Source organism: Scomber scombrus, chromosome 2 (assembly GCF_963691925.1).
Source record: "Scomber scombrus chromosome 2, fScoSco1.1, whole genome shotgun sequence".
In the NCBI taxonomy this organism is placed as follows: domain Eukaryota; kingdom Metazoa; phylum Chordata; class Actinopteri; order Scombriformes; family Scombridae; genus Scomber; species Scomber scombrus.
This window is the reverse complement of record NC_084971.1, coordinates 20,111,034-20,138,149: the sequence shown is the minus strand read 5'-3', so window position 1 is coordinate 20,138,149 and position 27,116 is coordinate 20,111,034. Positions and strand designations below refer to the sequence as shown.

At 37.2% G+C, this 27,116-nt stretch overlaps 1 protein-coding gene across 1 annotated transcript in view; it reads right to left on the bottom strand.

Moving 5' to 3' along the window:
* Positions 1–25,883, bottom strand: part of ctnna2 (catenin (cadherin-associated protein), alpha 2) — a 338,533-nt gene extending 312,650 nt beyond the window's left edge. Inside the window, exon 1 of the mRNA XM_062427945.1 lies at positions 25,855–25,883. The gene's annotated coding sequence lies outside the window, so the exon portion shown is untranslated. The remainder of the gene's footprint in view (positions 1–25,854) is intronic.
* Between the last annotated feature and the right edge of the window lie 1,233 nt (positions 25,884–27,116).

The following is a 27,116-nucleotide window of genomic DNA, read 5'->3' as shown; positions in this document are numbered from 1 at the left end:
ATGGAGCAAGTTTAGAAGTTTTTTAACATACGCATCTAGGAGGTAACATAGGCAGTTTATTGCTTCTGCATTGTATTTTGATTAGAAAATCCTAATATTATTAGTAGCACTTCTTCTTGGTTGTGTGCATGTTTTGAAAAGAAGCTTTTTGTGTTATTGCATGTACATGTGCCGTACTGTAAATGTGTGTATCCCTGCTTTTTCTGTGTACAGTTGAAGCAAGCATTGTTTACTGTTATGTTCCCATCATTATTTTTGGAATAAATCTAATGACTGTTTAATACTGCCCCAGGAAACTGGCTTCTGGGGAAGGATGTCGATGTTTCAGAGGAATTAGAATAACACAATCTACATGGAGGAAAATGGGCCATCTGCTACAGTTTTAAAGATTTTCTGGAAAATAAAGCATGGCACAACAATTCACGTGAACACTCTACTCCTCTGGGTTATACTGATATATACACACAAATCCAAGTGGTTGAAATAAAGCGAAAGCGTGCACCACTGTAGAGTATATTTTACTGTTTTCAGCAACAATTTCTTTCATCATGTTATCAAAAATTATAGTGCAAATTATTAAATAATTATCAACAATGTATATTTGATTGCTGCAGAAGTAGTGTTGTCTACAGAGGACTAAAATCGACTGTTATGTTTTTAAGTTTGTCTCTTTTGACTCTTTCTAGCTGGAATTGAGAGGTGTGATCCTGACTGCATATTGGAGCCAGGTGAGTTGAGTTCTGCAGTGGTATGAACTGCTTCCAGGAAATTAAGCCTCCTTGTCTGAGTCCAACAACAGCCCTTTCTACCTGGTTGCACTCGTGGCTTCTGTACATCACCAAGCTAACTACTCAGTGAGTGTTCATAATGGATGCATTACAGCCTAAATTCACTGTGGACTCATTTTATATTGTATGAGTTATCTTGACAAAGTGCATTGTTGCATTATATTCAGAGATGTTTTGAACACTCTGCCCCGCTCATGTATGCATTATGAAACACCTAAGAATGCAGCCTATACAGCTACCTGCCATTTCACAGATGCTAAATGGACTGAATGCTGCAGGTCAGTGAATGGTTTAGGTGATGGAAAGCAGAATAATACTGCTGGATTCATCACAGCTTGCGGATACTAAGCCTGCTGAGTTTAGCAAGGCATGCTCACCAAATTGTTGTTGCCTTAATGTTAATTAGGTTTCTTGTTTTGTGTGTTGGCATAATTCAAATATTAGAGAATTCTTTACTGTCTGTATGTTTTTTTTACATACATTTACTGGAAGGAGGAAATGAAAAAACACTTTTTTTTTGTTTTAAACATAAAGAAATAACACTCCATAATTTACAAGATAAAAGATTCAGATAAAAATATTGCGATTCATGATAGTGAACATTAATCAACAAACAATATTGAAAAAATACTCAAATCTTTTTAAGTGCAAGGTACTAATAGGTACTAACTGTCCTTACTCAATGCACACAATTTAACAAGTGATTAGAAGTTCCTGGAATTATAAAGTATTAGTTTGCCATAGAACTATGCTGTATGTTAGAAACCTTGTAGAGAACCCATCATAAGACTCCTCCTTTATGTCTCAGGTTTGGTCCAGCGCATCTAAAATATGCACATAAAATAAAAACATCTTAAGGCAATTAAATTGTTGCTCATCTGAATTATTGCTTGGCAACACTTTCTAATGGAATAACCACACAGATGGGCAGCACAGATGCTTGGTGTATAGCACTGCAGGCCTGTGTGCCATGTCCATATCTCTCCCTTAAACAACTGGGTTTACTTCAGTGCTTCTGCTTTCCCCACAGTCTGAAGCTACACAATGGGGTTTATATTGACTGGAGACTCTAAATTGTCCCTTAATACTGTGTGTGTGAATATTAGCACTGAAACAAACTGTTTAGTCCAGCATGTTTACCTTCAATTTGTCTGATGAATAGGTAAATATAACTGAGACTAGAGAAGACTAAGATTCTGATTTAGGCAAAACACAAAAACATACAAATACAAAAACTCATAAATGATCTAAAACAAACTAAATGCTGATGAACCTTACAACCTTGTACGTTGCATTAGAGAAATATTTTTTTCTCTCATGCTTATCTGGCTTCAAACACCTTTTCCCAAATTAACAACTTCAAAGCTGCATTGCCGTTCTGCCCCCTCTGACCTCGTGCTGGTGTTGAATTTTGCACGAGTGCGATAAAGTATGTAAGCAAGTCACTGCTAAGAGTTGAGAAGGGTGAGATATTAAATGTTTTAAACCACTGCCTTTCACAACCATCCCCACAATTCTTATTTGCTGTGCTGGTTTTCAGGGAGTTTGATTCCCGTTTCGTCAACACCATCTTTTCATCTAATTTTATCCAAACATCCGTTAAGGGATTTGAACTGAAAATGCTGACTAGAGATAGTATCATCTAGGGGCACCAGGACAAAAATATAAAATAAAATAACATCCCATCACTGCTAAATGAATGACAACCTGTTTCATAATCTGGGTTGTAAGAGTGGCAATCATAGGGAAGTACAACAAACTGCAGCACCCCAATCCCAAGGTGGCTGGTGACCTATATGCCAATTCCGGTTGTTGCAATAATTTCTTTTTGTTATGTGCAAGCCAGTTCAGCAAAAACTGACCCTGCACGTAAAGCTAGTAGAGTGGGGGGGAAAAACATGAACCCAGTTGAAACATGCTGATTAAAACTGTCTCTGGCAGCACACCAGAGTCAGCATCGACATAATACATACTGTGGACATTACTCTCCATCTCTACCAGTCCCCACAAGCTACACTGCTTTTTAAATTAAGTCGAGCCATCACAAGCTTCCCAGGTGATTTCTTTATAGTGTGTTGTTTTGATGTATAAATTCTTTTTTTCAACAATTTACTTTAAAGATTAGAGAGGCTGCTTTTAGTAATTGTAGCCTAATCGTTTCTATGCACACAACTAAAAACGGGTTATAAACTTGACAAGACAAAGAAAACTCTTAAGGGGAAACAGGATTAAACTTTTAACTTCTGAAATGAAATTTTTTAGACAGCTCTGATGGAGCTCAGGATTTATCAGGATGACGGCTGTTTCACTCCAAACAACTTCACTGTATGAACCTGGACTGTGTGTGTGTGTAACAGCTGACCTTTTGGATGTGTAGAAAAACACAGAAAAGTAATTACTGTGTCTTGTCTGTTACAGGAGGATCACTGCAGGCTGTAAACAGTCTGCATCCCTGCACCCCCAACTGAAATCCAGTTGATGTGGCTATGGTGGCAATAGTTGCCTACTTTGGAGCAAACCCCTTCACTTTTCTAGCAGTTGGGGGAAAAAATAGACAAGACTTTCCTTGGAGGAGCTGCAGCATTTATTAACTAACTCACTGTAGCCTGTACACATATTATGCACTGCACTATTGCTTAATGAAGCTACACTACCAAGAGTTTCTTAGGCAATGATACATGAGGTTGCCTCATGTTTCTGAACAGCGCTGCACAGAAGCCCCCAAACACTATTGATTTCAGAATGAATTAATATTTTTGGTGTTATTTTTGGCATGAAGATTTTTTTGGCATTGCAGGGTTTCCTGTACAATTATACAGTAATAATGCTGCCATTTAATATAAATCAGCTAATTTGTCATTTAAAGTAATAATCTCAAAGATTTTCACTCGGATACACTTCTGTTACATTACTATCTATCACCGAATGAGGTAACACAATGGTGACTGAGCCTATGGCCCACTGATGAGTCTTATATCCACAGTATTACAAACTGGGTGTCGGTGGTGACATTCCTGGGAAAAATCACGAGCGGTGCATACTTAAGTGACACGTTTTCCATCACCCAGCAGTGGTTGGTCTGCCAGAAAGGGTGGGCGGAGCTAATGCAACAGATTTACTCTTCAACTCACTTGTGTGTGAAGCGTTGTACTGATTTTTCCAGTCTCTGCTAGTCTTGCGAGTGAACAGTTATTGATGTCTCACGGATGACACTGCTTGGATATCTGGGAAGTGAAATCCAAAAACACAACTGCAATTACCGCCACAGGAGCCACCAAAAAGAATGAAACAGAGATCTTCGAGATTGTTACTTTGTGTCTTCCTGATACTGTTTTTTTTTTATTGCCCATTCAACAATATTACTAGTTAGGTTCTGCTAATGTCAGCTTTTCCCTGAAATAATGCTGATGACATGGCACAGAGACAACTGCTAAAGGATTTAAAGTAATTACCTCAGTCAACCAGGTGTTAACTGTGCTCAGTGTGTGTGTGTGAGTGTGTGTGTGTGTGTTTGGTATGTGTGTGGGTCTGAGTTTTTGTATTAGCGCTTCTCTGTCAAATCTTCTTATGGTTTTGTTACAGTTGAAGCTTAGAAACACTTTAAATGACAAGGGTCTAGACATCCTTTTATATACCTAGACAAAGAATGATGTTGGACCACTGGGATCCTGCACTGCAACTTTTTATTTTACCAGTAAAGTAGTGTGCACTGTTAGCCAGAATAATAACTCCTTCTACTCTGGATTCTGCTTCGTAACCACCTGCTCAGATTCCTGGAGTTCAAAAGCAAATTCAAGTGTCTTAGATCACTATAGCTGATGGCTCTACATGGATTTACTTCACTGATCTGCAGGTTCACTGCAGCATTTCCATTCACATGAATTGAGTTGTCATGAATGCTAATCTTGCTAGGGCCCTTTGGTTCTTGTGCTAAATGAACAGAGCAGTATTCTATCCAGTATGAGCTTCCACAAACTTTAATATCTAGGACTGAAGATCTAATTAAGTGAGTGGCCGAGCTAAATTCAACTGCAGGAATAACAAGTAACACAGACCGATGCAGGCGTTCTCCGACAGTTCATTAACATGCCCTTTCAGACTATACTGAACACCAGCAACATCTCAACGACTCTTAGATTAAGTCTTGTCAGGTACAGATTCCTTCACACTAAGTGACATTTTGATTAATGTCACATCAAATGATACACCTTGCACACCTGAGGGTCACCTTGTAGATAATCTATCATCAACCCAATACAAGTGCTCTGACTAAGAGATCGGGTAAAGGCTGCATCCTGAAAAAGGGGTACTGCAACACACTACACCTAGATACATGTGTGTCTCTTCTGGCTATGGTTGAGTGGCACCGGGGTTACCTTCTTGACATGAGCCGCACCCTTGAGGGAACTCACTGCTGGGTACAAATACAAAATCTCCATGGGAAAGATGGGCTTTTTAAGACCATGAAGAGCATTTCTGCTAAGAACCAGCTATCAAGAAATTGGATTTCCACGTCCAAGTCTCGTGCACATTAATTCACATTTGACATTTGGAGAGTGACAAAATAACAATTTTGCAATTACATTTCAGTCCATTCTACGTTCATTGTTATTTCCCCTTTTTCTATTTGGGGATATTTTTTGCTTATGTCATGATTATACAGTCGCCCACTTTGTTCCTGACAGATTATTCACTGCTAAGTTCCTTTACAACTAAGTAACTTATTATATAATATTTACATTTTTATAATAGATAATGCAACACTAGGATTAATGGCAGTAATCGTATAGTGTTCTTTGCTGTTGCTGGATCTTACTTCTGTGACTGGAACTGAGCTTGGTTAAATCTATATTGGATTGCTGTTCCCATTTAAATTGTTTTGTAAAACATAAGTGACCACAAAATAAGAGATGCATGGTGCATATAATTTTAATGGAAGTAAATAAAAACAACCTCAACACCATATCTTCTTCACATACAGTATTATGGTGGTAAAGACACCCAACTGCTGAAATCTGTGGCAGGATGATGAGTGCATCTCGACAAAGCTGGCAAACACAACGGTGACAGTTAAGACAGATAGTCTGCTGAGTCAGAGCTCTGTTCCTGTGTGTGTATTGATTAAGCACCTCTCATACAGAGCTACTCTATCCAACAGTCTACTGGCAATACCAAAGAAAACAGATGGCAGGGGCAAGTACTCTTCAACACAGTTGGCCATACAAATACAAACAGAAACCCCCTGCTGTCCTTGCCTCATGTGATGCCTGTGGTTTTGTGTAATATATTTTGAAAAATATCATCAGTCATTAAGGGTCCCATACCACTTACTGTGGATTTGGCAATTAAGGAATAGAAAGAGTTTTTGTATCCCGATGACCCTTCCTCTGTGTTTAAATTGAAAAACATTTCACACTAATGTGTCATTCATTTGATCTCTAGTTTTGTACAATTAGCTGGAGCAGGATACATCTGGGTAATGTATACTTACATGTCTGCATTTGTCTACCTGAGTGCACCCACACAAGGGTTAGGGTTAGTGCTAAAGTAATACACACAAATCTGAATAAAGTATGTTCCTTCAATAATGTAAACAATGCAAAACACATTTAATGTGAGTTTATGCTAAAAAACAAAGGCTTAAACAATTAAATACTCATAATTTTCACAGCATCACCACACCTTAAAAACCTGTAAAAGCTCTCTTCCATCTACTAACTCAAAACACACTCTGTTGCACCCTAACAAATGCTACTCCCATGGAGATGTCTGTCCTCTGCCACTGCTCCATCTGTGACTTCACCATGCTCACGGCTGCTAACAGGAAGTCAGATACACATAGTTTCAAAGGTCAGCGGATTTTTCAATTCTAACCCGACAGACCTTAACTCACATTTTCTCGCATGAAAAGCTTTCATTAGAGTATACAACCATGAAAAGCACTTCAACTTGTGTTTGCTCCCACAGTCCAAAGACATGTGGGTGAGGTGAACTGGAAACTCTAAACTCCCTGTATGCATGTGCCTGTGGCTGTGTCTGAGTTTTAACCTGACAGGTTGTACCTGACCTGGCCTGGCTGCACCCTGCCTCTCACATCCACTGCATGCTAGGTTTCTTTCAAGTTCCCTCCCACACACAACCACGAAAAGGATAATCAGATAAAAATGGATGAGTGGATAGATGGATTTGTACAGTCTTCAGAATTAATCACCTGCCATCATATAGAGCCATCATTACCCCTTTCAAAGGGGTAATGTATGTTGTATGTTTGTTGTTATGTATTAGCTTTCTAAAAATGTATTGTGGTGGTAATTCAGTGAAGTTTTAGATGATGGACCAAAGTACTGTGAGTTCAACTGTATAAGTAAGGCAACTTCAAATTTTCTCATGAACAGATTGTAATTGAGTGTGGAGGTCCATTCCCTACTGCACCTTGAGAGGAAATGTACTTTGAGGAGTTTTATCAAAGGTTTTCTGCTCATTTTTATTTTTTTCACCATCATTCCAACAAATTTCATCCAATCTTCACCAATGTTTGTACATATTTAGATGATAAACCAATAAATTAACTGGCCAGCTGATATTATCAACAGATTTTTAGCTTATTGCAGATCTATTAGTTATGACATATCAGCCAACATACGTTTTTAAAATTAATAAAGATGTGTTTGAGGTGTTTTTTTAGTGTCACCACTAAATACTTTATTTATCAGAGTACTGTTTAACCTTTCTTTTTTGTTTTTTTACCAGTAACATGTCCCACTCCATAAACATCTCTTATTAAATATTACAATTCTGTAATAACCAAATCAGCTGCTAGATCGTTATTGACCTTGATAGAGTTCTAATTTGGATGCTCTTGACAAAAGGTTTAACCTTTTTTGTTAAACATGCCATAACATTCAGTTTTTTCTAGGTATGGGCTATTTTATATGGCCTGCCATAACTCTTGAATGTATTATGTAACTGCAATCAAATTTAGAATGATAGCTCTGAGCGATCCTGAAAAATACATTTTTCCTTTAGATGAGAATATATATTATATATAATTACCACAACTCAGTAGCCATGAATGTGACTAACTTAAAGATATGCACAAGACATCCTTGTACAAAGCCCTAACACTATGGACAGACTTATCCAGAATACATGGAGTAGATTGTTTGCATATTTAAAGCTCAGTAAGAGCACTGCAGTGTTATTTCATTTCAATTCTTTGGAGTCACATCCTGAGGTGTGAAAGGCAGAAACAAAATAAGACTCTTCTCTCTGTGAGTCCACATTTACATGGATTAACTTTACTGCCATGAATGTATTAACAAATGAGGTTAATACATGATAAGCATTCAGGGAGCACAGAAGTAAGGTCAAACCAAGTTCTTAAACAACCAGGGTTTAGTATATTTAGTACCATTTGAGCAATAAAGAGAACAAAGTTCTCTTTAGTAACAAAGGTTACAGTAAAACATACTATTAATATAATCAAACAGAAAAATGCCCATAAGATTCACAGAAAGTAGTTTTAAGATTGGGCACATAGTGTTCTTATGAAAACCTTGTGTTGCATCATAGAGTAGTTGTGAACAAAAAACAAGAATAAGATATTTTTAAATGCCAGACATTCTAAACAGAGCATGACAAGCCTTGAGAGTGAGAGATTTATCTTTTTTTTTTAATTTTAACACTTAAATCATAAACCTCTTCACCCTCATGGATACAGACATATGCAGAGTGCTGCAATCTAAGATGCTAAAAGAGACTATCAATGAAGATACATTGTGTTAAGCTGATTCTTTGTCTCACTACAGCATGAGGGTAAGATGCTTTAGAAATTGTAGGTTCTCAGAAAGAAATCATTCTTTTTTTACGAATATTCCTAGCCCTGGAGTTTTGCAAATACATGCATATTTGTCACAGATAAAAATATTCAAAAGTTTAAACTCTGCTTGCACTGCATAAAATGGGCATCAGAGCTTCTTCACCATATGACACTAACTTTGTGACTACAATCCCTGTCATTTGTCATTATGGAAAGCTAATATGCAGACACTGCACTGACCCAGATATGGAGCAGAGTTAAGCACATACACACACTTGCGTGGAGCAGTGGGGGAGTCTCTAAAAGCAGAAGTCAAGACTCAACCTGTCATATCGCTACTCTCCAGAGCCATGTTCTCAGAGCAGCCAAAATAGGCTGATCAAAGTAGAGCACAACCTGTGAAATTCTCAGCAGTCATGTTCTCCTAGGAATACAAAACCCTTCTTAAAAAACATAATGCACACACTGCAAAGTTGAATAAATGCCACTGAAAATACCAGCGCCTGATTGGCTGGAAAGTGACCATAAAAATCCTATATTAGGACACCTCATTGTCTGTCACATAATGTATTCTTCTAGTCTTTTAAAAGCATCAGTCCTATCCTTCTTTATTCTATGATGAAGCCCATCTCAGTACAAAGATAGCGATTGAAATCTTACTATAAATGCTAGGCCTAGGTTGAGTTTGACATACTCATCAGGTTCTGTGCGAAGGACAAGCCTCAGTACTACTCAACATTATCAGAAGTGAACTTTTTTTACTTTTTCAAGTAAGACACACACTGCTTCACACATCTGAAACTTTAGTGTCAGTGGTTAAACATAATTTTATCCACGAGCTTTGGTTTCATTATCAGAACATGAACAGAAAAGAAAAGAAAAAACATGATAAAAACAAAGAATACATGGAGGTTATCATCAAAACACATGTTAATTTCATTAAAGAAAAGTTTGCCGTTTATAATGTCAGGTTAAGGAAGTTGGAAGTTCCCAAAGCTGATAAAAACACTACAGTACAACTAGGTTAAAGTAGCTACACAAAACAACTACAACTTCTTTCCATTCTGTAGCCAAGTAACAAGCAGCAGCAATATAGGAAACAATTAACAAAATGTACATACTGTACATGTATATACCATAGGTGTGTTGACATATTTTTATATGTATATATATATATATAATATTCACTTGCAATATGTTTCTCCATTTGTAACTTGTTGAACTACGTGACATTCATAGGAAAAGATGCATAATAAATTCATTTCCTATGTTGTCGTCAAAAGATTCAAGACATTTAGTCATGCTGAAGCCTCAATGAGTTGTGGATTAATTATGAAACAGTGTTAATAAATGAAAAGCCTAACATGAATTTGGTGGTAACATGGTTATTAGGAAATGCAGAAGAAAAGAAAAAATGGGAATGAGGCTTCAAAATTTAAAATATCCTTCTATGGTAAAACTGACATACATACAGTATATCCAGCCTTTCACTGAACTTGGTACTTGCAACAAGGCTATCTTTTGTTAGTATTTTAAAACGTATCAGTTAGTTCATATTGCAGGTGGATTGTTATGGACTATACCTCTGCTGCATTTTACCACCTTCAGTGCAAACTGTATGAACATTTTTTTATTTTATTTTTTTCATCTTGGTGTTTCTATTAAGGTTGGTCCGATGGCATACCACATGCCAATGTGATAGGCCACATAGTCTAGAAGCTATTGATCTAAAATGCTAATTATTTTATTATGAAAAGGCTTGATGCTTTCATACCAATTTTTGACATTTTGCACCTCAAGACTACGTTTACTCTCACTGACTTAGTATCAAACATGTATCATTTGAGAGAAAGTCAGCCTCAAAGTTCCTTCTTTTGCATTGAAAAAATGCCTTATGCTCTATATTTACGCTAATGTAAAATCCCTTTGATCCATAATTTCTGACAAAGGTTAATACACTTGATCTCAGGACCATCCTGACTGTTCACTCACTCAGTATCAAGCATATTTACTGTATCATTTTTGAGAAATTCAGCCTCAAAGTTCCTTTTTTTGCATTGGAAAACTGCACTATGTGCAATCATGCCTCATGCTCTATATTTATTCTACTGTAAAATCCCTTTGATCCATAATTTCTGACAAAGGTTAATACACTTAACCCCAGGACCACCCTGACTGTTCACTCACTCAGTATCAAGCATATTTACTGTATCATTTTTGAGAAATTCTGCCTCAAAGTTCTTTCTTTTGCATTGAAAAAAGGCCTCATGCTCTATATTTATTCTACTGTAAAAATCCATTTGATCCATAATTTCTGACAAAGCTTAATACACCTGACCCCAGGACCATCCTAACTGTTCACTCACTCAGTATCAAGCAAATTTACTGTATCATTTTTGAGAAATTCAGCTTCAAATTTCCTTTCTTTGCATTGAAAAAAGGCACTATGTGCAATCATGCCTCATGCTCTATATTTATTCTACTGTAAAATCACTTTGATCCATAATTTCTGACAAAGGTTAATACACTTGACCCCAGGACTATCCTAACTGTTGACTCACTCTGTATCAAGCATATTTACTGTATCATTTTTGAGAAATTCAGCCTCAAAGTTCCTTTTTTTGCATTGAAAAAGGCACTATGTGAAATATTTACTCTACTGTAAAATCCATTTGATCAAACATTTCTGACAAAGGTTTATACACTTGACCTAACCCTCACTCCTTTAACCCATATATCACTTACATGCAATATTGTGTGTATTTCTTTTGATCATTTTGAGTAAATAAAAATCCCCATTTCCCCTGCTAATTTCCGTGTGTTCTCTCTATGCCCTTGTCAGATTGCAAACGTCAGCCAGGTATGCAAGAACTGATTCCATATCAAACACTGTCACTGTAGCTTTGACAATGCTCTTGATGCTTCTAAAATAATTGTGTTCTACTTTTCAAGAATGCCAAATTAAAAGTCAAAACAGAATTTTTTACTGATTGACTAGCTTAGTGAATTTATTTATAGTTACTGTAGATTAAAATTAGTTTTATTCCCTTCATTTATTTAATATTTATATTTAATTATGCATTTTTATTATTTCCTGAGTTGGTAACTTTCCACTGTATAAGCGCATGCGCGGTGTTATAACAAGAGATTTGCCTTTCCAACGACCGTCAAACGTGGAGGAATGGCGCTCAAACGAGGGTAAGTTGCCTTCTTTCCTAAGCCTACACTGTAACAAATAACTGTAAAAATACAGTGAATTTCATACAGTAATGTACCGTTTTTCATGAATACAGTTAAATACTGTTAATGGTGATGCCTTTACGCAATAAAAATACAAACAGTAAGCTACTGACTATCTTGAATATGTTTTTGCCCATTGTATGATTTTCTGTGCTGACTGTGCTAAATGAGGTGGTGGGACCTGATGCAACATGTTGCTCATATGAGTTGTGGACGGACTTAAACAAAAAACATATTCAAGATAGTCAGTAGCTTACTGTTTGTATTTTTATTGCGTAAAGGCATCACCATTAACAGTATTTAACTGTATTCATGAAAAACGGTACATTACTGTATGAAATTCACTGTATTTTTACAGTAATTTGTTACAGTGTAGGCTTAGGAAAGAAGGCAACTTACCCTCGTTTGAGCGCCATTCCTCCACGTTTGACGGTCGTTGGAAAGGCAAATCTCTTGTTATAACACCGCGCATGCGCTTATACAGTGGAAAGTTACCAACTCAGGAAATAATAAAAATGCATAATTAAATATAAATATTAAATAAATGAAGGGAATAAAACTAATTTTAATCTACAGTAACTATAAATAAATTCACTAAGCTAGTCAATCAGTAAAAAATTCTGTTTTGACTTTTAATTTGGCATTCTTGAAAAATAGAACACAATTATTTTAGAAGCATCAAGAGCATTGTCAAAGCTACAGTGACAGTGTTTGATATGGAATCAGTTCTTGCATACTTGGCTGACGTTTGCAATCTGACAAGGGCATAGAGAGAACACACGGAAATTAGCAGGGGAAATGGGGATTTTTATTTACTCAAAATGATCAAAAGAAATACACACAATATTGCATGTAAGTGATATATGGGTTAAAGGAGTGAGGGTTAGGTCAAGTGTATAAACCTTTGTCAGAAATGTTTGATCAAATGGATTTTACAGTAGAGTAAATATTTCACATAGTGCCTTTTTCAATGCAAAAAAAGGAACTTTGAGGCTGAATTTCTCAAAAATGATACAGTAAATATGCTTGATACAGAGTGAGTGAACAGTTAGGATAGTCCTGGGGTCAAGTGTATTAACCTTTGTCAGAAACTATGGATCAAAGTGATTTTACAGTAGAATAAATATAGAGCATGAGGCATGATTGCACATAGTGCCTTTTTTCAATGCAAAGAAAGGAACTTTGAAGCTGAATTTCTCGAAAATGATACAGTAAATATGCTTGATACTGAGTGAGTGAACAGTTAGGATGGCCCCGGGGTCAATAGTATTAACCTTTTTCAAAAATTATGGATCAAAGGGATTTTACAGTAGAGTAAATATTGCACATGGGGCCTTTTTCCAATGCAAAAGAAAGAACTTTGAAGCTGAATTTGTCAAAAATGATACAGTAAATATGCTTGATACTGAGTGAGTGAACAGTCAGGGTGGTCCTTGGGTCAATAGTATTAACCTTTGTCAGAAATTATGGATCATAGGGCTTTTACAGTAGAATAAATATAGAGCATGAGGCATGATTGCACATAGTGCCTTTTTTCAATGCAAAGAAAGGAAATTTGAAGCTGAATTTCTCAAAAATGATACAGTAAATATGCTTGATACTGAGTGAGTGAACAGTTAGGATGGTCCTGGGGTCAAGTGTATTAAGCTTTGTCAGAAATTATGGATCAAATGGATTTTTACAGTAGAATAAATATAGAGCATGAGGCCTTTTTTCAATGCAAAAGAAAGAACTTTGAGGCAGAATTTCTCAAAAATGATACAGTAAATATGCTTGATACTGAGTGAGTGAACAGTCAGGATGGTCCTGGGGTCAAATGTATTAACCTTTGTCATAAATTATGGATCAAAGGGATTTTACAGTAGAATAAATATAGAGCATGAGGCATGATTGCACATAGTGCAGTTTTCCAATGCAAAAAAAGGAACTTTGAGGCTGAATTTCTCAAAAATGATACAGTAAATATGCTTGATACAGAGTGAGTGAACAGTTAGGATAGTCCTGGGGTCAAGTGTATTAACCTTTGTCAGAAATTATGGATCAAAGGGATTTTACAGTAGAATAAATATAGAGCATGAGGCATGATTGCACATACTGCCTTTTTTCAATGCAAAGAAAGGAACTTTGAAGCTGAATTTCTCAAAAATGATACAGTAAATATGCTTGATACAGAGTGAGTGAACAGTCAGGATGGTCCTGGGGTTAAGTGTATTAACCTTTGTCAGAAATTATGGATCAAAGGGATTTTACAGTAGAATAAATATAGAGCATGAGGCATAATTGCACATAGTGCAGTTTTCCAATGCAAAAAAAGGAACTTTGAGGCTGAATTTCTCAAAGATGATACAGTAAATATGTTTGATACTGACCGAGTGAACAGTCAGGATGGTCCTGGGGTCAAGTGTATTAACCTTTGTCAGAAATTATGGATCAAAGGGATTTTACAGTAAAGTAAATATTGCACATAGTGCCGTTTTCCAATGCAAGAAAAGAAAGAACTTTGAGGCTGAATTTCTCAAAAAGGATACAGTAAATATGCTTGATACAGAGTGAGTGAACAGTTAGGATGGTCCTGGGGTCAAGTGTATTAACCTTTGTCAGAAATTATGGATCAAAGGGATTTTACAGTAGAATAAATATAGAGCATGAGGCATGATTGCACATACTGCCTTTTTTCAATGCAAAGAAAGGAACTTTGAAGCTGAATTTCTCAAAAATGATACAGTAAATATGCTTGATACAGAGTGAGTGAACAGTCAGGATGGTCCTGGGGTTAAGTGTATTAACCTTTGTCAGAAATTATGGATCAAAGGGATTTTACAGTAGAATAAATATAGAGCATGAGGCATAATTGCACATAGTGCAGTTTTCCAATGCAAAAAAAGGAACTTTGAGGCTGAATTTCTCAAAGATGATACAGTAAATATGTTTGATACTGACCGAGTGAACAGTCAGGATGGTCCTGGGGTCAAGTGTATTAACCTTTGTCAGAAATTATGGATCAAAGGGATTTTACAGTAAAGTAAATATTGCACATAGTGCCGTTTTCCAATGCAAGAAAAGAAAGAACTTTGAGGCTGAATTTCTCAAAAAGGATACAGTAAATATGCTTGATACAGAGTGAGTGAACAGTTAGGATGGTCCTGGGGTCAAGTGTATTAACCTTTGTCAGAAATTATGGATCAAAGGGATTTTACAGTAGAATAAATATAGAGCATGTGGCCTTTTTTCAATGCAAAAGAAGGACCTTTGAGGCAGAATTTCTCAAAAATGATACAGTAAATATGCTTGATACTGACTGAGTTAACAGTTAGGATGGTCCTGAGGTCAAGTGTATCAACTTTTGTCAGAAATTATGGATCAAAGGGATTTCACAGTAGTGTCAATATTGCACATAGTGCCGTTTTCCAATGCAAAAGAAGGAACTTTGAGGATGAATTCCTCTCAAATGATACATGTTTGATACAAAGTCAGTGAGAGTAAACGTAGTCTTGAGGTGCAAAATGTCATCCATTGTCAAAAATTGGTATGAAATACCCCCCCCCCCCGCCGATGCCATCGGCCATCACGATGTTTTGCTTTGAAGATCGTCCAAATCCTGGACATCGCCCAACCCTAGTTTCTATCATTCATGTCTTCATTCATTCAACTTTTACGATGTGTTTAAGTGAACATAGCTGTGATTGTGACAGGCTGATAAGTGAAAAAATAAGGGTCGGAGTAAGCCTGAATGCCAAAAATGGGAATTTCAAAGCAGAAGATGAGTGTACGCTGGGTGGAGTGTTCTGGTTGCAATCAAAGCATACACTTGGGTACCTCCCAACTAATCCCCAAGATGAACTCTTAAATGCATGGCTATGCGCTGTTACAGCAAATATCATTCAAACTTCCCTTTGGAGAGCTATTAAAGGTAAATCCCTCTTGTACGACAACTACACAGCAATGTATCTGTGTCAAGATAGAAATGCCAAAGGGGAAGGCAGGATAGCTTTCCACTGTAATCAAATGTTTTGTGCCAAACTGATCGAGTTTTAAATAATTGTGTTAATTACTTAGCCAAGATGAAATTCCCAACCTTGCAAGAATCTTATCAAATGTTCTCCCACTCTTACTTTACATGTCCAACTAGAGATTAAGAGCAGGAACAAGGTGTTAAAGGTGCCCTGTGGAATTTTTAATGATTTGGAGCACTATGGGGATAAGAACACATATGCACACCATTCTACTGATAAACAGACAGTGATAGCATGCTAACATATGTAGTAATGTGCCAACAAAGGCAAGCAAGAAGACTGCTGACTAGTAAACATGTATGTAAACAAGGCAGGATTTAAAATATTTAAAAAGTCACCCTTGCAAATATTTTATACCAAAGGAACTCAATGATACACACAATGTGTTTGGGTGAGAAACAGTGAATGTAAACATGGATTTTGTATGATTACACAAAATCTCCACATTGCATCTTTACTTAGGGCAGTGCGATAAAACAATAACAATAATTATCTCAATTTAATTTTCCTTGATAGAAATGTAACAGATGTTCCATATAATTAAACTGGCAGGGGGAGAGTAGGAGCTAAACTGGTTGGCTCACAGCAGCTACTGGGGGCTGGCTAACTACAGCAGCTAACGACTGGGTTTCCATGTAGCGGAGCTTTAATTGACTGAGTCTCGCCTCCAGCACAACAAATAAACTATATTTATACACATGCCATTATCACTATAGGAGGCAGAGAAATAGCTTAAAATAAGACACAGAGAGAGCACAGGAGTGTTAGAGGGAGAGATAGCTTAGCAGTTAGCAATGGCCTCTAAGTAACTTGCAGATCTGAACAGCATGTAAACAATTGTGGGATCAGCGAGGAAGCTGATGTTGAAAAATGATTTATTTCAATATAATATTTTTGAATATTCTACCTCAGATTTGTGAAATTTCTGCTGTCTGGAAATAAATGTTTGTCATGTTCTGACCATAAAGATTAGTTCAAAACCACAATTAACTGTCTGGTTTCTTCAACTTTCTTTCAAAGTATAAACTTATGAGCACCAATTTGACATCTGTTTGTTTAACACTACTGATATGCAGAATTTGATTTTGATTTTTTAAATCAAGGAGCTTCTAAAATTCATTCACAAATGCAGTGACAGGATATTAATGCATGACTGGGATGTCTTCTGACCTAGCTTTGCAGCCCTGCTCTAAGACAGTTTTTTACTCAGCTGACAATGCTCAGTTTTTATTTATGTGAACACAGGTTTGTTTAATAACTATACAGTTAGTTAAACTGAAATGATTATAGAATTGCTAGTCATATAGTGGATCCTGACAGTGACTTATGACCCTCTTAACCAAAAATGTATTTTCCTATAAATCTCACAGATAATTGGATATGATTGTAGAGAACAGGTTGCTGCATTAAATCTCCATATTGTGACCAAAAAACAGGAACAGTATGAAATAACACCACTTTGCTCATTCACCTGCCATATTAAATTTCAACTGTAAATAATCACTGCAGCAAGCACATTTTCTGTAATTGTTTTGCACATAGGCTATTTCTAAAGGTATCTAAGATAATAATCACTTTGAGTACAGTGCAAATGCATTATTATGATTATTATTAATAATCAGAATCATAATAATAATACAAATAATAATGTGATTTATACTTAAGTAAGCCAAAATGTGTTGAAACTACATTTCCAAGTTTGGGTCTCATCACTGAATAATGTCATGGATGTAATACGTGACCGTATAATAATGAGTTAAACACACTAGTGTCCTGGGATTAACCCATGACTGCAGTCTAGAATAAATGGGTCAAGCAAAGGGTGAATACATGTTCATAATCCCCCATCAGACACAGGGATTTGTGTGTGAAAGTGGCACATGGTTATACGGTATAAAAGACGAACTGAAACATGCATACACACACAAAACTCAGAGGCTTAAATAGTCCTGTCAGATGTGTATTTTTTTGACAGAATATAACTGCCTCTGTTCCCATCCATGGCTGTACAAAATGTAAATGTGTTATTTTGGGCAATATAAAAAGCTTAACATGACTTAAAACGCCTTTTGTTGCTGCTTATGGTGATATTAATCCTGAATTTATCATGCTACAGAAAAAAAGAGCAGCCATCTGCTGTGTTGTAACATGTACTGTATTTCAAACCAATACATATAAATAATTTTGAGCTGTGAACATTAAAAAAAAAACACACAGCTGTGTTGTGTGTCTTTTGGGAGGTCAGTTCAAATCACTGAAAAATATGCAATGTCGGTTTATTTTTAAGTTAAACAAGTGCTACACTGAATTGTTATGTCCTCTCAGAATCAGCTTCATGAAATGGGATGAGTTTCTGACAGCAATCTGATTCATATGTTACTCTGAAAACATGACCCCTTTCAGTGTTTGCAATGCATCTGCTGTAAAAAATCATAATGTAAGTAAATATCATTCATTTATTTATTCATTTATTAAGCCCATAAACATCTGTGTGACATACATGGAAAATTAAGCGCTTTCAGATTACTTTTTAATATTTACTGCACAATCATCAAATTGCTACCACTGATGTTTTATGGTGTTTTCCGAAGTAGCCCGTCTAATGAGGATGTCCCCTGTCTCTCCAATCAATGCAATTATTGTGTTTTGTTATCAATTATTACCTCTCAGCTTAGCATGCACGGACATTCACATACAGCTTTTGGGGGCAGGACTGATATAGACAAATAGGCACGTTTCTCTATAATCTTGCTTGCATGCTAGTGGTCGTAAATGTACACGCATAGCAAATCACAACTTGTTAATCAAAACTGCTTTATTAGAACTGAAATTTTACCGGCAGCTCATTAACAGCTGCTTGCCCGACAATGAGCAAAACTGAGGCAATGTATTTACACAGAAAAAGTAGAACAGGGAATATGAGAAAGTACACGGCAGAAACATATTTCTAAGGAAGTGGTTGAAGACACTGAAAAATGGCTGCACTTATTGCACTGCCAGGCATTTCTAGGAAAAGCAGTGAGCAGCTGGCACATACTAAGCCTTTAACACCCCAGTTTTTGGTTTATTTATAGAAAATATCTATCTTATCTTGACTCAAGAGGTTCACTTTAAACTGTACGAAACATATGAATTTAAGTTTTGAATTTAAAATGTTCCCAGCCCCCAACTCCACGCTTCTAGGCTAAGCCCCTGATGTCAAATGTTAGAATCACCCCTGGTCAGCATAGATTTTCTGTAAGAGGAGAGAAGAAAAGCAGTCACCTAACAATAGAAAAGTTAATGCACCAAGAAAGAACACACACACTGTGGGGGAGGGGCTGGGATAGTACTTGGGGCCCATACTGGTCCCAGATGTAGTCTATGGTGGGGGTGACGAGAGACGGCGAATGGGAGAGACAAATGAGGCTTCAGGAGGACAGAGCAACTGAGATGAAGAGAGACTTAAATGCCCTCTACACAGATTTGTTTTTGAAAGAATCACAACAATAAGGTGCCACAATGAAGGATAAAAACACAGAAGAGGTTGAGAGAAAGTATTCTGCTACCAGGAGTGTGGCAACATGACCTCTCATAGCTAGATAGCTAGAAAAAACAATGTTGTGCAAGTGATGACCCTGAATGTTTGCACGTAAATTACGCACAGTTCACTAAACTGCATTGTTAGTGCCCACTCATTAATGCCTACATGCTACATCTACACAATTCACCAGATGCCTGTTTCTACTGAAGTGAGTCATTGCTGTTGAAGCAGACATAAGCTAGTTTATGAAATATGCTCTTGTCCAGTTTTACAATCTGCACCAATGCTAACCCTCCTTGAAATTTTACATCTTAATAGGTTAAAAAAAAAAAAGATCTATTTTGTAGTAAATGGGCAACAAGACACACATTTTTCATATCATAATCACAATTATCCAGAATAATAGTGTGTCTTTAGTATTTTACACACATCTAAATGTAGGTTTACTACAATATCAGTTTCAAATTAAGTACAGCTTAAACATAATGTTGAGGCAGATGTTAGAGCACTGATGTTAGCATTCATGATTTATTTTACTACAGTGTTTTACTTTGATTTTTTTACTGTTTCTGCATCGATATTATGCTTGTCTACCTTTGTCTTTGACTGAGCCGTGTCAGAGAGGAATTTCAGTTACTATGTGACAGACAAAGTTTTTTGAATCTTAAATAAAATAAGTAAACATTAGTTTTGATTATTCTAGCAATGACAATGTCTGACAATGACAATGTCTCATCTGGACAACTGTCTGACCATGACTCTCCAACTCTAACTTTAAAAAGGCTCATAAAACATTTCATGACATCCTTATTTGCATGAATAACATGAATTCTTACCCCCCCCCTAAAAAGGCAATGGACTGATCCACATAATAAATAAATTAAAATCAATTTTGGGAATTAGCCCAGGTGCTTCAGCTTGTACATATGAAGAAAGGCTCTGCTGACAGTTCAGACAGTGAGAACTAACAGGGCCACCAAGAAAAACACTATTTGTAATTCAATCTTATCAAAATCAGTAACTTTTCCCCAGAGAGTATGAAATCTGTGGGAGGCCAACAAAAAAAACCATTAAAACAGTGGTGAAAAATCTTGGCAGTGGCACCTCAGTTGCATCTCTCTGGGAAAAGAGGCTGTCTGCTCGCTGACAAATTTTTACTTCTTCCGCTCTCTCTCTCTCTGTACGTGTTTTCCACTGATAAGACTCAAACTTTACCCAAGGTAATTTCTCCCCTTAATTAAAGTTGTTATCAAAGAACAACTTCATTTTTGTAAAGGGAGGTTTTTGGTTTGCATGCTTGGCTATTTTAAAAGATTTCCAACAATAACCGATCAACAACAATCTCAAAGTTAAATAAGGGAGTGCTTTGGACACATGGCTGCTTCCATATCAGGGTTTCTTCTAGGTTGACTGCTCTGAGGAAGGCAGGGGGAGCGGTGTGCCTGGATTGGATGAGGATGAGCCTTTATTTAATAAAAAAATAGACCTGTCTCTGACAATGCTCCTTCAGTTGATTTCAACAACAATAACAGACTAAATAAAATTACAATTGCAGATCTTCCTCTCCCACCAAATACTTCAAAAGAGCAGCTTATTAAAAAGGGGCCCTTTTTAATTGACTACAACTACTAGTAACATTACTGAAGTGTGTCCTGAAGCTGTCTCTGCATAATGATACATTAAAATCGTGTGTTCTGAATTTTGACACCATGATTTTCATTTTTACTGCAAATGTATATCAATTCTTCATATCAGTTATCAGTCCTCTTGATTACTTGATAATTGGTATTGGCCCTGAAAAAAACACATCAGTTGATCCTACTTTTAAAGTAGAAACAGTAACATTTAAACATCTAGCTTTCAAAACACTACCTGCAGATACATATTTTATGCTAAAACTAAATTCAATATATACTCAAACATGCCAACAATAAGGTTTTCAGGACACAAAAAGACCTAAGAAATTCAGCTTAAGTCATTATGCTGTACAGTCAGATATGGTAAGACATGGTCTCTACTTCTCTGGGGCTGTGAGACAAAACATTAGGCCACCAAGAGTTTTGCTCATGTTATACAATTCAGTCATCACATGAAACTGACCAGCTTGTTTATTGGTACTGGCTACAGACTACTAAACCTTGAATAAATACAGTAGAGATAACTACAGGTAAGCTACATGACAACAATCCAAGACATACAGAAGATCACTGTGGCGATAGGTTACATGACGTCGCATCAGAAAATGATCAAGTGAACCTTACATTCCAATTGGATCTACCCAACAACACAAAATCTGTAAAGTATCTGCATCTGTTGGCCAAAAGGGCATATTTTCTATAGTTATGAATGATGTTAGAAATTTGGCTGTAACCTGAATACAAAATCAGCAGCAGAAGATATTACATTTTGATTACATTTTTCGAAAGAAGTCAAATTGTGGCTCACAGGGGTGTACAAGTACATTTTTGCACACACCACTTTTAATTTATTTATATTCTATTAAGTTAATTAAAACAGACAGAACATCAGCGTGACTGCTGATGCTTCTCAATGCTTTGTGAGCAGAGTCCTGGTGAAATGCTTTTCAACCACACCCATCCACAGACTACCCAGAATAATGGATGGATGCGTGGATGGATTGATTTTTTAATGATAGTCCTGTAGAGAATAAAGCGAGGCTATGACAATATAAACTTAAACAGCTCTTTTGTTGAGCATTGTGGGTGTGGTTTTGGTCTTAGGCAGACTTACAGACATGAAAAGGATCTTAACAATATAACCTCATTCTTTCTAGCTGTGCCAATCTACTGCTGACACTATACTTTCAAGCACTGCTGGATCATCTACTTTATTGTGTCTTCCCCCCCCCCCCCCCCCCCCCCCCCCCCCAAACAATAAAGTGCTCTTTCCTTTTTTTCTTAATAGTCCAATGTTGACTACATAAACATAACTGAAACAGCAAATTAATCTAGCACTCAGAGAGTGTTTGCTGTCAGTCCAATGCAGTTCCCCATTGAAACATAAGGTAATATAAATCCTGGGGTTAGGCGAGTTGAAATTGATGAGGTAGACAAGCGTGGCACAACTACTGATTGTTCTGTGTTGTTCCTATCGCCTGATCTCTCATCTCTTAAACAGTATCAAACATTTGTGCAAGAGCTGGAGTGAGAGACGACCTAAGAGGAGAGGCAGTCCTGTTCCAGTTAGTGGGGCTACCATGGCTACCTTAAAGCTGTGCTCTGCACAACAACAGGGGGGTTCCATGGTGTAAAGCCAATATTGCTTCCTCTCCCAGGAGACAGGGAACACAATGCACTCAGACTGCCATTGATTGGATGGTCTCACCCATGAATTATTGGTTGCCCTTATCCACAGTAACACAAACAGGCTTCATACTGCAAATGACATGCAGCAAGTGAGCCCAAAACATTTAGATCATTGCATACAGGTGGCAGGTGGCAATCTGGCATCATGTGAAAGAATGAGGAATAGGAGATTTGCTATATACAGTGTGAGCTGAAAATAAGGAGGAACTGGCTTGAACCAAGGTCATTTTACAATCAATGAAATAAGTGGTTATTCACATATTCCGTCAGGCTGACAACAATATGCACACAGCTACAAAAGAGGGATGCAGTGTACTGTAAAATAACAGAAAGATTATCCTAAAGGTTAAACAAATAAGCCTTGCATAAGCAGACGGTTAGACAGCGATACACATGTGCAGTTATTTCCCAAAGGGCAGAAAAAAGTCTGTCCATGCTTGACAGTCTGGAATCAGAGCACTTGCCTTGTCTTTGTCTAGTCAAGAATTTCCATATGCTATATGTAGTATACAGAGTTTTTATCAAGCAAAGTTACAACAATAAAATGTTTTACTGATCATGCTGTTTTTTTCTGTTATGTCAAAGATGGGAAATGGGATGGAAGGATTGGGGGAAAAAATTATGCCACCATAATCTATAAATCAATTATACACTCAACAGAAAATTGAAGACCTTTAACAAGCAAAAATGCCAGAAAGTAGCTTGTTCCACGTTTCTCCTCAAATATGACAATTTCCTTATTTTATCCCTTGTATGTAATTGGAAATGTAATATCTTTGAGTATTAGATGACTGGTTGGACAGAAGTGAAAATTAAAGACATCACCTTGGGCCATGGGAAATTATGATGGCAACATTTTTTGACTAAATGATTGATCTATTAATGATCGACAGACTAATCAAATATGAAAAAATAATCGCTAGTTGCAGACTTATGCAGTACTTTTTTAACTGTATAGTGAGTGATGAATGTTGAATGATAAGGCTGTATAGCAGACATTGTATCACATATGTAAAATAGCAGCTGTGGATGACAGGGGAGTTAACCACTCTTTTATACAGAGATCCTGCATTATAGCTGCAAATATCCATCATTTAGCCGCCATTTTTTTACTTGGTTCAGTTTTTACACTGAACCAAACAAAGCGGGCATAATTCTGACCTGTGTGTGTTTTTAATATAGTATGCCAGCGTTCCGGATACAGAGGCGTAATGTGTAACAGCTGTCCTTTTTACATAGACGTTGATCCGGCTCTGTGACTATGTGTCCTTAACTTTTCTACATAACAGCGGAGGTGGTTAAAGGTACGGCCTGGGACAGGCTGTGTGTAAAGCTATCTCATTTAAGTTTATGTTCTGCTTGTTAAACAGTTGTTTAATAAATTGCTCATACTGTCTCCCTTACTGCTGGACTTTGTTGCACTTGCAGTAGCAAGTCGTTGTAGCCCACTCGCTTGCTGAAAATTCTCCCAAGAATTCACTACTGTATTCACACATGGGCTCAATCACACATTACACAGCTTTTGTACTAGGGTGCTGTCAGTGTTAGGTCCATTTAATGTTTGGTCCGACTGATTTGGACGATGCGTTCACACATGCAGCTCCACTGAGTAATGTCCGGAATGTCAGGGTTGCAGTGTATGTGTGAAAGGGGCTTATGACTGAAAGCAAATAACTTGCTTTACTCTAAAATAATTCTTCTCTAAAACTCAAAAGCTTAAAGATACAGCACACAACACACCAAGATAAGAGCATATGTTTTCCACTGAAAACCATATTGTCTCATCTTGTTGCAGGCTGTGCATTCAGCCTAATAAAAGAACAAGGGAAACATATGGCCCATGCCAGTGAGGCTGAGCATGCCCCCTTGCCAATCAAAAGTTCAGATTCTAAATACAGCCACTATGTGACCCCTACAGGCCTCTGGGATTACATATCTCCAGTTACAAGAAGGGAGTGTGGCAAACTTCACCGGGTCACAAACGCTTTAGTCGGACTCCTGCTATAGAGTAATGCAGACTAGCCTGAATGTTGCATGTATGTAAACAAGCCCACTTAGTCCACTACAGCGCAAACACACGAACTGTATTGATCATTTACCATTCAGACAAAACAGATAATGAATAGGGGGATAATAATAACCCAAATGAAACAAGAGAAAGCAGATACCCACGTAAGCTATGGATAACAAACTGACCAGGCTTTAGTTGATTATGCTCACACTGAATCCACTTTTTTTTTTCTTGCTGTGATGGTGCACTAGATGATGAGCTTGAATTGCCTGTATGTTTCTTTTACGCAGCCTGCCAGTTTACTTAAACTACACTTATAGGGTGAGGCAAGGCAGTGCTGTGTACTTCGCGATTTAAAAATACGGAGCTAAGCAAGAAGATTACAAATTCCTTACCATGAACACAGCAAAATAATAACAATCATAATAATACAGTTAACGTACGTGTTATTCAATGTTTTCAGAAAACGAGTGGGTAGTTTACTTAAACCCTTCGTGAGTATGACCATTAAACAAAGAGGCAAAATTACCACACAAAAGAAATTTAAGAGCGTTGCAAATATGCAAAGAGACAGCGCTTACCTGTTCTTATATTTGTAAATGACATTTCGGCTTTACTACTGAGCCCATGAGTGTTTAGACAGCCGTAAATACAGATGTGTGACCCGTAATTTTTTACTGGCATGGAAGTGGCCGGTGTCAGTTAGCTTAGCCTCTACACTAGCATAGCAACCTAGCTTGTCTGTGCCGAAGAGGCTCGCGTTAGGTCGGTCGGAGCAGGCTTTCAGCACCGGGCTCACTGGATAGCAGGGCTCGGCGTGTGTGGTTAATATAACGTTAGCAAAGTGGGGCGACTCTGAGATTATAGCTATCGAGAGTAGCTACATCTGCTCGGAAAATAAACGCTGTGGACGCCTGTGGTGGTGAAATGACTCTAAAGTGTTGCGGTGCATGGATTTATTTATTTTAAAGCTAAAGCACAATGATGAATGAAAAGCCAGACCTCGCCTAAGCTAACGTAGCAGCATAGTGGTGTCAGTCAGTGCAGCAAGTGTAAATGCTACCAGGCTGCTAGCAACCAAAAAAAACACCCAGATGAGAAACCACAGCATCCAACTAAACTAGCATCACGCACCTTTAAACCGTTGGAGATGACACCTCTTGCAGGTCCACAAAGTGTGAGTTCGCTTGTCTTAACTGTGTATTCCCCCAAAAAATATGGTGTCCCTCCTCTTTAGTTAACCCACAGTGAACAGTGAAAATCGCCTGAATCCGGACGCTTTCCTCAATCCTGTGGTGCTGAATCTGAGGCTACACGCTTTTTTGTCGGCGTCTCGAAAATGCCTCCTCCTCCTCCTCCCACAGTTCGCCCTGCTAAATAATGACCCCTCCCAGCACTCCAACCACAACAACAGAGCAAGCAGGTGCAGACGATGGTGCGCTAGTGACGGGGAAGCCTTGCGATATAGTGGGCTGTGTGGTGGATGCCAGGGTTGTCAAATCAGAGCGTCTCAAGCGTTTGACGCATGCGTGATTCCTGGTAGGAGGATGCGCCCTGCCAGTGAACATATTGTAGGGAGGATTTCTGAGCTTTGCCATATTTTTACAGGGAGCCTGCCAATTTCAACTGTAGTAATAGTCATAATAACAATATATCTTTGTTACAAAGAGAGTATATTACAGCAAAACTACAGTCAGGAGGAGTGTATTTACTGTAGAGATAAAAAAAAAAATAGGTCCAAGCTTGAAAAGGACAAAATATAAACGAACAACTCAATATAACAGACGTGATAAGTGCAATTTTTTTTATAGAAGCTTGAGTTGGATCAATATTTGATGTTGATTTGATGTTTTTTTTGTTTGTTTTTAATATTATTGCATACAAAGTTAAGAGGGAATATACAATTTTTTTTAAAAGCACTATGGAGTCAGTGCAGAGATGCATTCTGTACAGGCTGGTTGAAAATAAATCTGTCTATCACTGAAAAAAACTACTGAGACAATCATTTTCTCTGCTGCATACTTCACAAAATTTTGTCAAGTGTATTCAGTCACTGACATTGTGAAAAATAAAAGCAACACCAATCAGTTTAAGCAACTGGGTAAAAGCCCAAGTTCAGCACTTTTAAATTGGGTTTGGTGTTTTATGCTCTATTTCGACAGAAATCATTAAGTGTTTTTCAATAGCATGCAGCAAGATTTAGTTTTTAGTTTTATTTTTTATTAATCTTTTCATCTGCACCCTTCTTTGTTTACAAGCAGAACATGGTGTCTTTAACTGGATCACAATCTAATATTTAATACTATTCCACACATTTATTATTATTACGTTTACATGAAAAATATCACTATTTCACTATTTTAAAAAAGACAAAGAAAGTCACGAGCATGAGAGGC